Source organism: Cucurbita maxima, unplaced genomic scaffold (genome assembly GCF_002738345.1).
Source record: "Cucurbita maxima cultivar Rimu unplaced genomic scaffold, Cmax_1.0 Cma_Scf00015, whole genome shotgun sequence".
In the NCBI taxonomy this organism is placed as follows: Eukaryota; Viridiplantae; Streptophyta; class Magnoliopsida; order Cucurbitales; family Cucurbitaceae; genus Cucurbita; species Cucurbita maxima.
This window is the reverse complement of record NW_019272031.1, coordinates 4,017,381-4,032,255: the sequence shown is the minus strand read 5'-3', so window position 1 is coordinate 4,032,255 and position 14,875 is coordinate 4,017,381. Positions and strand designations below refer to the sequence as shown.

At 37.6% G+C, this 14,875-nt stretch overlaps 2 long non-coding RNA genes across 2 annotated transcripts; one reads left to right on the top strand and one right to left on the bottom strand.

The window, feature by feature from the left end:
* The first annotated feature begins 207 nt into the window (after positions 1-207).
* Positions 208-2,248, top strand: LOC111490242. Its single transcript, XR_002719515.1, has 5 exons — positions 208-458; positions 797-941; positions 1,637-1,742; positions 1,824-1,896; positions 2,056-2,248. It is a non-coding gene; the product is annotated as an uncharacterized LOC111490242 (long non-coding RNA).
* A 2,153-nt stretch (positions 2,249-4,401) lies between these two features.
* On the bottom strand, positions 4,402-12,562 carry LOC111490243. Its single transcript, XR_002719516.1, has 3 exons — positions 12,531-12,562; positions 12,165-12,187; positions 4,402-5,637 (listed from the first exon to the last, which is right to left on the bottom strand). It is a non-coding gene; the product is annotated as an uncharacterized LOC111490243 (long non-coding RNA).
* Positions 12,563-14,875: the final 2,313 nt, after the last annotated feature.

Genomic DNA, 14,875 nt, shown 5'->3' with positions numbered 1-14,875 from the left:
AAAAAAAAAAAAAAAAAAAAAAAAAAAAAAAAAAAAAAAAAAAAAAAAAAACTTCATGATTTATTTCCTTCTTTTTTAATTAAACAAAATATTATCAAAATAAAATCGGAAAAATCCCTAAAACTACCGGAAGATCAAGCAATGGTTAAATTACCTAGCCGTTCGTATCGTTGACTGTTTTCCGCGGTCAGAGCGAAACGGTCTTCAGAGCCGTTACCCCCGGCTTATTCCGACGCCAGCTGTCTCGGCCCCACGGGGATCATTATATATCCCTCCCGAACTCACACTCTCTTCTTCAGAACATTCTCGCACAAGAATCGGAGCGCTCCATCAACGGTCTCCTCTCTTCTGAACGCTCGTTGCCGAAATCAAACGCTAGATAATTACCAAGCAATTGGAGGAAGAGAGAGCAGAATCGAAAGGAGTTTGTCGCCTGATCCCGGTGATGAAAAATACAGGTAATGCAACTTCATTCAGCCTTTAATTTTATGGGTAGTTTGGACTTGACTACTCTGTTCTTGGTTTGAAATTTTTAAGGGCACAGTCGGCTATTCCGATTTAGGAGTTTATTGTGGAGAACTTCAGAGGTTAATCAAAGAATTGTTCTGTTTTGTTCTTCTTCTTCTTTCTTTGCCTGTTATCGACACCTTTTGTATTTTCCGTGGTTTCGATTACGGAGGATTAGGGCGTTTTTAGTCGATTTTGGACTCTTTGTTTCATTCCCCGTCATCTTCTATCTCTTCTCTGTGTGGGGAGCCAGGGGACAGATCTGATATTCAAATTTATGTGTTGGCAGATGAGAGGAGGACGCCGAACTGTTATGTAATTGCGATTGGTTCCGAGAGGGGTAGAACAAAGCAGCTGCTCTTGATGAAGTGATTACTTGGGCAAAAGAAAAGCAGTTGATCCTGTCGGGATTTTCGAATCTGCTAGGAATACTGGTATGATTCCAAGCCCAAGGCTGTGAAGTTTCGAATCTGTTGTTTATAAGTTTATTTTTAGTTTTATTATTTGTTGGCTGTGAAGTTGTGAATTGTAGCTTTAGCTGCTTTATTGATCTTCGGTTTTACTTGAAAAAGGATGTACTGAAAGTAAATGATGAATCAAAAAGCCTAATATCATGAAAGTCGTTTTTCTTGTAAGAAGTTCTGTAGGTCCCTCCCTTGCTCAATGAAGAACCATGGAATTACTGTCCTTTTATCTTCCATAAGTTCTTCACCATATTTTTTTAGGCCATGGACTTGTAGCTTGCTTGGGTTGCAATGAAATAAACTATATTACAAAATATAGAATCTTATCTACACAGTTACCATCCTCTCTGTACAGCCAGTTTAGACAATGCTTCTTATAGAACTTAGCCAGAATTGAAGGAAAAACAGATGGCTTGCATTGTAAAATTTAGTGCCATGCACAATTGTCTGCTTATTGATCTTTAGTTAGTCGTAAGGCCCTCAAAGTTGAGTTGAGTGGCAGTTTCAAAGCTAGCCAACACATTTGAGACTTGAGGCTGAAGTTATCTGGTTGTTAAATGCATTTTTGCACACACCTACGTTATGGAAAATATGGTGTTAAGATTTTCAATCTAATCTTATTTCACATTCAGGTTCTGAATTTTCTCTTACGAACATTCCTTTAGGTCATGATGATGAACGATATGAGAGACATACTAGTGCCTGGATCAATTTTTGAGACTGATTTGAGTCAAGGGCAGAATGATGGCAATCAATTTGTTGAAATCGAAGGTACTTTCTTTGTTCAATTGAATGATTTGTCTGAATTGAAGATCAATGCATAATTATTTTTTTTCATTAATAATCATGCAGGATGGTCCGATTCATATAAAGTTTGTTGTAAACAATTAGGGATGCATGAAATATAACCACACATCTCATTAAGGTAAGTCATTGCTTTTACAAAACTTTTATCCTTTTATTTACCGGTCAAAGTTTAACAAAAATGGTTAATGTTCACTTTTAATGGTTTCAACATTATTGCTCATATTTCCTTTGCTAATGGAGAAGATTTTGATTAATAACTATGTTGTGAAAATTTCAGATGGAAATGGAGGACATAGATGGAGATGATAAAGTGGAGGTCAAGGAATCTAACTCCGGTTGCTACTTTCAACACTCCACGTAAGAAATTTTCTACTTGACATCATAAACTACCTTATCTATAGCCTAGATCTCATGAGAATTACGTTATTGTCCTATATTTAATCTTTATTATATCTTTGCCTTTTCTTTTTGATGTTCCTTGTGTTCTACTGATATCATGTTTCTGGTTCTATTTGACATCATAAACTACCTTATCTGTCGGTTAGGTTCCTATATTTAATCTTTATTGTATATCTTTGAATGAATGAGTTTTATTTTTTATTTTTTATTTTTTATTTTTTATTTTTAAGCTTTCATTGAAATTAAATGAAAGAATACAAGATGAACACTCCACCTCAAGAGGAGCCTAATTGACCTAAAAAAGTGATCCAATATAGGAAAATAAGATCTAAACTAAAGGATAAAACCTCAAGGTGTTCCAATGGAATTACAACCTGTAGGTTGGAAAGACCAAAGACGATAAGCTCTACATTATAAGGAAACACAAGGATGACCAAGGAAGACTTGTCAGTCTCAACAAAGGATGTTGAAAAGAGAATCAAAAGGAACAAATGTAGGAACAAGAAAATGCCTTAGGGCATAAGTTAAGAACTAAAGACTACAATGACTAATTATAAGAATTATGAAAGGCCAAGGGTAGTTACAAGGATTAAGGAAAGCTTTGTAATACCAAGAAAAGAAGAACTCAAGACCCAGAGGACCCATGTTGTGCAAGAAAGGAAAAAAAAGGAATATCTAAGATAAGGCTTGATAATCTCAACAAAGGGTGTTGAGTAGACAGTCAAAAGGAACAAATCTTGGAACAAATACGCGCTTTAAGACTTGTTAAGAACTAAAGGCCACAAGGACTTATTATAAGGATTATGGACGACCAAGGAATGTTACAAGGATTAAGGAAGACCTTGTAATACCGAGAAAAGAAGATCTTAAGACCCACAGAACCATGACAAGAACTCAGGACTAAAGAACAAAATCTAAAGACCAAAGTTTTGAGGGCAAGGACATGAACATGACAAGTAAATGAGTGTGGTAGGTACTATCATCTACCATGTACACGAAGAGCCTACAAATAGGCTACTTATCTAGTCTTTGTCTGCATTCTAGTTCTTCCTTATTTTTTAGGTTATCAAGAAGGTGCTGGTTGAGGATGAGAGTAGATCTGTAGCAGGTGCCATAGAGAGCCACATCGAGTTTTCAACTATTTAATGTTTTAAGTTTGCTTACTGGGCCCAATGTTTTAAGTTGGTTTTCAACTATTTATGTTTTTGTTTTAAAATTGAAAAAATTTACCATCCTCTTTTTACGTTTTCAAGTTTTTAGTATGTCACGACTCGTGGCAAAAGTGGTATCACAGCAAAGCTTCTCTATGGCCCTGCTTAAGAGACACTGTCGCCTTAACCAAGTATGTACACTTTTTAAGACTTGATAAGTATGCCAAAGGATTTTAAGTGATTGATTAACTTTAGGATTACTATGTAAGCTAAGACTCAAGGTGACTTCAAAACCCCCCAAGGACAGTAACCTTAAAAGTTCAAAAAAGAAATAACTAAGGCTTTAGATTTCCAAGAACACGATTGTCTCCAGAAAAAAGTCCTCACAATGTCAATTGTAGTTACAAGGATTAAGGAAAGGCTTGTGACACCAAGGATAGAAGATCTTAAAACCATAAGAACTTTTACAAGACGGAACAAAAGGAATCACAACGGTACAATCTTGAAGGGAACAACATTGTTTATGTCCAGGCTTGTTTGAAGATATGCTCAAAGAATAAGAAAACGTAGGGATGACCAAGGAAGACTTGACAATCTCAACAAGGGATGTTGAGAAGACAGTCGAAAGAAACAAATGTCGGAACAAGTACATGTCTTAAGCCCACAAGGTCTGATTATAAAGATTATTAATGACCAATGGTAGTAACAGGGATTAAGAAATAAAGGGCACAAGCGCGGATTATAAAGACATGTCGGAGAAGGAAAAACCTATAAATGGACCCTTCAGAAATTTGAAAGGACATAACTAAGGATAAGTAGTACCCCAAGACAAAGTAAGAACAATGAACTATCGAGGAAGAAAGTGCTTAACAGGGTGAGAATTTGTAAGATCCCAAGTAAGGTTAAGGCACTCGAGTATGTGAAACAAGGATGTTGACAAGACAGTCAAGGGCCAAATGTCGAAACAAGTACATGACTTTAAGGTATAAATTAAGAACTAGAGGGCACAAGAGCTGATTATAAAGACATGTCGGAGAAGGGAAAACCTATAAATGGACCCTTAAGAAACTTGGACGGACAAAACTAAGAATAAGTGCCTGAAGACAAACTTTCAAGGACGAAAGTTCTTAAGAGGGTGAGAATTTGTAAGACCCAAAGTAAGGTTGAGACACTCGAGTATGTCGAAACAAGGATGTTAACAAGTCAAGGGACAAATGTCGGAATAAGTACATGGCCTTAAGGCATAAGTTAAGAACTAAATGACACAAGGGCTAATTATAATAAAGACATGTCGGAGAAGGGCAAACCTTTAAATGGACTCTTAAGAAACTTGGAAGGACAAAACTATGGATAAGTACTCCTAAGACAAGGTAAGATCAATAATCGAGGACGAGTTCTTAAGAGGTTGAGAATTTGTAAGGCGCCACGTAAGGTTAAGACACTCGATTATGTCGAAAAAAGGATGTTGACAAGATAGTCAAGGGGCAAATGTCGGAACAAGTACATGACCTTAAAGCATACGTTAAGAACTAAAGGGCACAAAGGCTGATTATAAAGACATGTTGGAGAAGGAAAAACCTATAAATGGACCCTTAAGAAACTTGAAAGGACATAACTAAGGATAAGTACCCCAAGACAAGGTAAGAATAATGAACTATCAAGGACGAAAGTGCTTGAAAGGGTGAGAATTTGTTAGATCCCAAGTAAGGTTAAGCCACTCGAGTATGTTGAAACAAGGATGTTGACAAAATAGTCAAGGGCCAAATGTCGGAACAAGAACATGACTTTATGGCATAAGTTAAGAACTAAAGGGCACAATGCTGATTATAAAGACATGTCGGAGATGGGAAAACCTATAAATGGACCCTTAAGAAACTTGGAAGGACACAACTAAGGATAAGTACTCCAATACAAGATAAGAACAATGAACATTCAAGGACGAAAGTTCTTAAGAGGGTGAGAATTTGTAAGACCACAAGTAAGGTTGAGACACTCGAGTTCGTCGAAACAAGGATGTTAACAAGTCGAGGGACAAATGTCGGAATAAGTACATGGCCTTAAGTCATAAGTTAAGAACTAAAGAGCACAAGGGCTGATTATAAAGACATGTCGAAGAAGGGCAAACCTATAAATGGACCCTCAAGAAACTTGTTAGGACACAACTAAGGATAAGTACCCCAAGACAAGATAAGAACAACGAATTTTCGAGAACTAAAGTTCTTATAAGGGTGAGAATTTGTAAGACCCTAGGTAAGGTTAAGACACTCGAGTATGTCGAAACAAGGATGTTGACAAGACAGTCAAGGGCCCTTAAGAAACTTGAAAGGACATAACTAAGGATAAGTACCCCAAGACAAGGTAAGAACAATGAACTATCAAGGACGAAAGTGCTTGAAAGGGTGAGAATTTGTTAGATACCAACTAAGGTTAAGACACTCGAGTATGTCGAAACAAGGATGTTGACAAAATAGTCAAGGGCCAAATGTCGGAACAAGAGCATGACTTTATGGCATAAGTTAAGAACTAAAGGGCACAATGCTGATTATAAAGACATGTTGGAGATGGGAAAACCTATAAATGGACCCTTAAGAAACTTGGAAGGACACAACTAAGCATAAGTACTCCAATACAAGATAAGAACAATGAACATTCAAGGACGAAAGTTCTTAAGAGGGTGAGAATGTGTAAGACCACAAGTAAGGTTGAGACACTCGAGTTCGTCGAAACAAGGATGTTAACAAGTCGAGGGACAAATGTCGGAATAAGTACATGGCCTTAAGTCATAAGTTAAGAACTAAAGAGCACAAGGGCTGATTATAAAGACATGTCGAAGAAGGGCAAACCTATAAATGGACCCTCAAGAAACTTGTTAGGACACAACTAAGGATAAGTACCCCAAGACAAGATAAGAACAATGAATTTTCGAGGACTAAAGTTCTTATAAGGGTGAGAATTTGTAAGACCCTAGGTAAGGTTAAGACACTCGAGTATGTCGAAACAAGGATGTTGACAAGACAGTCAAGGGCCAAATGTTGAAACAAGTACATGACTTTAAGTCATAAGTCTTACTAAAGGGCACAATGCTGATTATAAAGACATGTTGGAGATGGGAAAACCTATAAATGGATCCTTAAGAAACTTGGAAGGACAAAACTAAGGATAAGTACTCTAAGACAAGATAAGAACAATGAACTTTCAAGGACGAAAGTTCTTTAGAGGGTGAGAATTTGTAAGACCCCAAGTAAAGTTTAGACACTCGAATACGTCGAAACAAGGATGTTAACAAGTCGAGGGACAAATGTCGGAATAAGTACATGGCCTTAAGTCATAAGTTAAGAACTAAAGAGCACAAGGGCTGATTATAAAGACATGTCGAAGAAGGGCAAACCTATAAATGGACCCTCAAGAAACTTGTTAGGACACAACTAAGGATAAGTACCCCAAGACAAGATAAGAACAATGAATTTTCGAGGACTAAAGTTCTTATAAGGGTGAGAATTTGTAAGACCCTAGGTAAGGTTAAGACACTCGAGTATGTCGAAACAAGGATGTTGACAAGACAGTCAAGGGCCAAATGTTGAAACAAGTACATGACTTTAAGTCATAAGTCTTACTAAAGGGCACAATGCTGATTATAAAGACATGTTGGAGATGGGAAAACCTATAAATGGATCCTTAAGAAACTTGGAAGGACAAAACTAAGGATAAGTACTCTAAGACAAGATAAGAACAATGAACTTTCAAGGACGAAAGTTCTTTAGAGGGTGAGAATTTGTAAGACCCCAAGTAAAGTTTAGACACTCGAATACGTCGAAACAAGGATGTTAACAAGTCGAGGGACAAATGTCGGAATAAGTACATGGCCTTAAGTCATAAGTTAAGAACTAAAGAGCACAAGGGCTGATTATAAAGACATGTCGAAGAAGGGCAAACCTATAAATGGACCCTTAAGAAACTTGTTAGGACACAACTAGGGATAAGTACCCCAAGACAAGGTAAGAACAACGAACTTTCGAGGACTAAAGTTCTTATGAGGGTGAAAATTTGTAAGACCGCTGGTATGACTAAATCACTCGAGTATGTCGAAACAAGGATGTTGACAAGACAGTCAATGGCCAAATTTCAGAACAAGTACATGACTTTAAGGCATAAGTTAAGAACTAAAGGCACAATGCATATTATAAAGACATGTCGGAGATGGGAAAACCTATAAATGGACCGTTAAGAAACTTGGAAGGACAAAACTAAGGATAAGTACTCTAAGACAAGATAAGAACAATAAACTTTCAAGGACGAAAGTTCTTAAGATGGTGAGAATTTGTAAGACCCCAAGTAAGGTTGAGACACCTGAATACGTCGAAACAAGGATGTTAACAAGTCAAGGGATAATGTCGGAATAAGTACATGGCCTTAAGTTATAAGTTAAGAACTAAGGAGCACAAGGGCTGATTATAAAGGCATGTCGAAAAAGGGCAAACCTTTAAATGGACCCTCAAGAAACTTGTTAGGACACAACTAAGGATAAGTACCCCAAGACAAGGTAAGAACAACGAACTTTCGAGGACTAAAGTTCTTATGAGGGTGAGAATTTGTTAGACCGCACGTATGGTTAAATCACTCGAGTATGTCGAAACAAGGATGTTGACAAGGTAGTCAAGAGCCAAATTTCGGAACAAGTACATGACTTTAAGGCATATGTTAAGAACTAAAGGGCACAATGCTGATTATAAAGACATGTCAGAGATTTGAAAACCTGAAAACCTATAACTGGACCCTTAAGAAACTTGGAAGGCCAAAACTAAGGATAAGTACTCCAAGAGAAGATAAGAGTAATGAACTTTCAAGGACGAAAGTTCTTAAGAGGGTGAGAATTTGTAAGACCACAAGTAAGGGTGAGACACTTGAGTATGTCGAAACAAGGATGTTAACAAGTCGAGGGACAAATGTCGGAATAAGTACATGGCCTTAAGTCATAAGTTAAGAACTAAAGAGCACAAGGGCTGATTATAAACACATGTCAAAGAAGGGCAAACCTATAAATGGACCCTCAAGAAACTTTTTAGGACACAACTAATGATAAGTACCCAAGACAAGGTAAAAACAACAAACTTTCGAGGACTAAAGTTTTTATGAGGGTGAGAATTTGTAAGACCGCAGGTATGGTTAAGACACTCGAGTATGTCGAAACAAGGATGTTAACAAAACAGTCAAGGGCCAAATGTCGGAACAAGTACATGACTTTAAGGCTTAAGTTAAGATCTAAAGGGCACAATGCTGATTATAAAGACATGTCGGAGATGGGAAAACCTATAAATGGATCCTTAAGAAACTTGGAAGGACAAAACAAGGATAAGTACTCCAAGAGAAGATAAGAACAATGAACCTTCAAGGACGAAAGTTCTTATGAGGGTGAGAATTTGTAAGACCACAAGAAAGGTTGAGACACTAGAGTATGTCGAAACAAGGATGTTAACAAGTCGAGGGACAAATGTCGGAATAAGTACATGGCCTTAAGTCATAAGTTAAGAACTAAAGAGCACAAGGTCTTATTATAAAGACATGTCAAAGAAGGGAAAACCTATAAATGGACCCTGGAGAAACTTGTTAGGACACAACTAATGATAAGTACCCAAGAGAAGGTAAGAACAACGAACTTTCGAGGACTAAAGTTCTTATGAGGGTGAGAATTTGTAAGACCGTAGGTATGGTTAAAACACTCGAGTATGTCGAAACAAGGATGTTGACAAAACAGTCAAGGTCTGAATGTCGGAACAACTACATGACTTTATGGCATAAGTTAAGAACTAAAGGGCACAATGCTGATTATAAAGACATGTCGGAGATGTGAAAACCTATAAATGGACCCTTAAGAAACTTGGAAGGACAAAACTGAGGATAAGTACTCCAAGACAAGATAAAAACAATGAACTTTCAAGGACGAAAGTTCTTAGGAGGGTGAGAATTTATAACACCCCAAGTATGGTTGAGACACTCGAGTGTGTCGAAACAAGGATGTTAACAAGTCGAGGGACAAATGTCGGAATAAGTCCATGGCCTTAAGTCATAAGTTAAGAAATAAAGAGCACAAGGGCTGATTATTAAGACATGTCGAAAAAGGTCAAACCTAAAAATGGACCCTTAAGAAACTTGTTAGGACCTAACTTAAGATATGTACCCCAAGACAAGGTAAGAACAACAAACTTTTGAGGACTAAAGTTCATATGAGGGTGAGATATTGTAAGACCCCAAGTATGGTTTGGACACTCGAGTATGTCGAAACAAGGATGTTGACAAAACAGTCAAGGGCTAAATGTTGGAATAAGTACATCACTTTAAGTCATATGTTAAGAATTAATGGGCACAATGCCTGTTTATAAAGACATGTCGGAGATGTGAAAACCTATAAATGGACCCTTAAGAAACATGGAAGGATAAAACTAAGGATAAGTACTCCAATAAAAGATTAGAACAATGAACTTTCAAGGACGAAAGTTCTTAAGCGGGTGAGAATTTGTAAGACCCCAAGTAAGGTTGAGACACTTGAGTTCGTCGAAACAAGGATGTTAACAAGTCGAGGGACAAATGTCGGAATAAGTACATGGCCTTAAGTCATAAGTTAAGAACTAAAGAGCACAAGGGCTGATTATAAAGATATGTCGAAGAAGGGCAAACCTATAAATGGACCCTCAAGAAACTTGGAAGGACACAACTAACGAAGATATGTCGAAGAAGGGCAAACCTATAAATGGACCCTCAAGAAACTTGGAAGGACACAACTAACGATAAGTACCCCAAGACAAGGTAAGAACAACAAACTTTTGAGGACTAAAGTTCTTATGAGGGTGAGAATTTGTAAGACTGCAGGTATAGTTAAGACACTCGAGTATGTCGAAACAAGGATGTTGACAAAAAAGTCAAGGGCCAAATGTCAGAACAAGTACATGACTTTAAGTCCTAAGTTAAGAACTAAAGGGCACAATGTTGATTATAAAGACATGTCGGAGATGGGAAAACCTATAAATGGACCCTTAAGAAACTTGGAAGGACAAAACTAAGGATAAGTACTCCAAGACAAGATAAGAACAATGAACTTTCAAGGACGAAAGTTCTTAAGAGGGTGAGAATTTGTAAGACCCCAAGTATGGTTGAGACAATAGAGTTCGTCGAAACAAGGATGTTAACAAGCCGTGGGACAAATGTCGGAATAAGTACATGGCCTTAAGTCATAAGTTAAGAATCAAAGAGCACAAGGGCTGATTATAAAGATATGTCGAAGAAGGGCAAACCTATAAATGGACCCTCAAGAAACTTGGAAGGACACAACTAAGGATAAGTACCCCAAGACAAGGTAAGAACAACAAACTTTTGAGGACTAAAGTTCTTATGAGGGTGAGAATTTGTAAGACTGCAGGTATAGTTAAGACACTCGAGTATGTCGAAACAAGGATGTTGACAAAAAAGTCAAGGGCCAAATGTCAGAACAAGTACATGACTTTAAGTCCTAAGTTAAGAACTAAAGGGCACAATGTTGATTATAAAGACATGTCGGAGATGGGAAAACCTATAAATGGACCCTTAAGAAACTTGGAAGGACAAAACTAAGGATAAGTACTCCAAGACAAGATAAGAACAATGAACTTTCAAGGACGAAAGTTCTTAAGAGGGTGAGAATTTGTAAGACAACAAGTAAGGGTGAGACACTCGAGTATGTCGAAACAAGGATGTTAACAAGTCGAAGGACAAATGTCAGAATAAGTACATGGCCTTAAGTCATAAGTTAAGAACTAAAGAGCACAAGGGCTGATTATAAAGACATGTCAAAGAAGGGAAAACCTATAAATGGACCCTTAAGAAACTTGGAAGGACAAAACTAAGGATAAGTACTCCAAGAGAAGATAAGAGTAATGAACGTTCAAGGACGAAAGTTCTTAAGAGGGTGAGAATTTGTAAGACTGCAGGTATAGTTAAGACACTCGAGTATGTCGAAACAAGGATGTTGACAAAAAAGTCAAGGGCCAAATGTTCGAACAAGTACATGACTTTAAGGCCTAAGTTAAGAACTAAAGGGCACAATGCTGATTATAAAGACATGTCGGAGATGTGAAAACCTATAAATGGACCCTTAAGAAACTTGGAAGCACAAAACTAAGGATAAGTACTCCAAGAGAAGATAAGAGTAATGAACGTTCAAGGACGAAAGTTCTTAAGAGGGTGAGAATTTGTAAGACAACAAGTAAGGGTGAGACACTCGAGTATGTCGAAACAAGGATGTTAACAAGTCGAAGGACAAATGTCAGAATAAGTACATGGCCTTAAGTCATAAGTTAAGAACTAAAGAGCACAAGGGCTGATTATAAAGACATGTCAAAGAAGGGAAAACCTATAAATGGACCCTCAAGAAACTTGTTAGGACACAACTAACGATAAGTACCCCAAGACAAGGTAAGAACAACCAACTTTTGAGGACTAAAGTTCTTATGGGGGTGAGAATTTGTATGACCGCAGGTATGGTTAAGACACTCGTATATGTCGAAACATGGATGTTGACAAAACAGTCCAAAGGCCAAATGTCGGAACAAGTACATGACTTTAAGGCCTAAGTTAAGAACTAAAGGGCACAAAGTTGATTATAAAGACATGTCGGAGATGGGAAAACCTATAAATGGACCCTTAAGAAACTTGGAAGGACAAAACTAAGGATAAGTACTCCAAGACAAGATAAGAACAATGAACTTTCAAGGACGAAAGTTCTTAAGAGGGTGAGAATTTGTAAGACCCCAAGTATGGTTGAGACAATAGAGTTCGTCGAAACAAGGATGTTAACAAGCCGTGGGACAAATGTCGGAATAAGTACATGGCCTTAAGTCATAAGTTAAGAATCAAAGAGCACAAGGGCTGATTATAAAGATATTTCGAAGAAGGGAAAACCTATAAATGGACCCTCAAGAAACTTGGAAGGACACAACTAAGGATAAGTACCCCAAGACAAGGTAAGAACAACAAACTTTTGAGGACTAAAGTTCTTATGAGGGAGAGAATTTGTAAGACCGCAGGTATAGTTAAGACACTCGAGTATGTCGAAACAAGGATGTTGACAAAAAAGTCAAGGGCCAAATGTTCGAACAAGTACATGACTTTAAGGCCTAAGTTAAGAACTAAAGGGCACAATGCTGATTATAAAGACATGGAACAAGTACATGACTTTAAGGCCTAAGTTAAGAACTAAAGGGCACAATGCTGATTATAAAGACATGTCGGAGATGTGAAAACCTATAAATGGACCCTTAAGAAACATGGAAGCACAAAACTAAGGATAAGTACTCCAAGAGAAGATAAGAGTAATGAACGTTCAAGGACGAAAGTTCTTAAGAGGGTGAGAATTTGTAAGACAACGAGTAAGGGTGAGACACTCGAGTATGTCGAAACAAGGATGTTAACAAGTCGAAGGACAAATGTCAGAATAAGTACATGGCCTTAAGTCATAAGTTAAGAACTAAAGAGCACAAGGTCTGATTATAAAGACATGTCAAAGAAGGGAAAACCTATAAATGGACCCTCAAGAAACTTGTTAGGACACAACTAACGATAAGTACCCCAAGACAAGGTAAGAACAACCAACTTTTTAGGACTAAAGTTCTTATGGGGGTGAGAATTTGTAAGACCGCAGGTATGGTTAAGACACTCGTATATGTCGAAACATGGATGTTGACAAAACAGTCCAAAGGCCAAATGTCGGAACAAGTACATGACTTTAAGGCCTAAGTTAAGAACTAAAGGGCACAATGCTGATTATAAAGACATGTCGGAGATGTGAAAACCTATAAATGGACCCTTAAGAAACTTGGAAGCACAAAACTAAGGATAAGTACTCCAAGAGAAGATAAGAGTAATGAACGTTCAAGGACGAAAGTTCTTAAGAGGGTGAGAATTTGTAAGACAACGAGTAAGGGTGAGACACTCGAGTATGTCGAAACAAGGATGTTAACAAGTCGAAGGACAAATGTCAGAATAAGTACATGGCCTTAAGTCATAAGTTAAGAACTAAAGAGCACAAGGTCTGATTATAAAGACATGTCAAAGAAGGGAAAACCTATAAATGGACCCTCAAGAAACTTGTTAGGACACAACTAACGATAAGTACCCCAAGACAAGGTAAGAACAACCAACTTTTGAGGACTAAAGTTCTTATGTGGGTGAGAATTTGTAAGACCGCAGGTATGGTTAAGACACTCGTATATGTCGAAACATGGATGTTGACAAAACAGTCCAAAGGCCAAATGTCGGAACAAGTACATGACTTTAAGGCCTAAGTTAAGAACTAAAGGGCACAAAGTTGATTATAAAGACATGTCGGAGATGGGAAAACCTATAAATGGACCTTTAAGAAACTTGGAAGGACAAAACTAAGGATAAGTACTCCAAGACAAGATAAGAACAATGAACTTTCAAGGACGAAAGTTCTTAAGAGGGTGAGAATTTGTAAGACAACAAGTAAGGGTGAGACACTCGAGTATGTCAAAACAAGGATGTTAACAAGTCGAAGGACAAATGTCAGAATAAGTACATGGCCTTAAGTCATAAGTTAACAAGTCGAAGGACAAATGTCAGAATAAGTACATGGCCTTATGTCATAAGTTAAGAACTAAAGAGCACAAGGGCTGATTATAAAGACATGTCAAAGAAGGGAAAAGCTATAAATGGACCCTCAAGAAACTTGTTAGGACACAACTAACGATAAGTACCCCAAGACAAGGTAAGAACAACCAACTTTTTAGGACTAAAGTTCTTATGGGGGTGAGAATTTGTAAGACCGCAGGTATGGTTAAGACACTCGTATATGTCGAAACATGGATGTTGACAAAACAGTCCAAAGGCCAAATGTCGGAACAAGTACATGACTTTAAGGCCTAAGTTAAGAACTAAAGGGCACAATGCTGATTATAAAGACATGTCGGAGATGTGAAAACCTATAAATGGACCCTTAAGAAACTTGGAAGCACAAAACTAAGGATAAGTACTCCAAGAGAAGATAAGAGTAATGAACGTTCAAGGACGAAAGTTCTTAAGAGGGTGAGAATTTGTAAGACAACAAGTAAGGGTGAGACACTCGAGTATGTCGAAACAAGGATGTTAACAAGTCGAAGGACAAATGTCAGAATAAGTACATGGCCTTAAGTCATAAGTTAAGAACTAAAGAGCACAAGGGCCGATTATAAAGACATGTTGAAGAAGGGCAAANCTATAAATGGACCCTCAAGAAACTTGTTAGGACACAACTAAGGATAAGTACCCCAAGACAAGGTAAGAACAAAAAACTTTTGAGGACTAAAGTTCTTATGAGGGTGAGAATTTGTAAGACCGCAGGTATGGTTAAGACACTCGAATATGTCGAAACAAGGATGTTGACAAAACAGTCCAACGGCCAAATGTCGGAACAAGTACATGACTTTAAGGCCTAAGTTAAGAACTAAAGGGCACAATGCTGATTATAAAGACATGTCGGAGATGTGAAAACCTATAAATGGACCCTTAAGAAACTTGGAAGCA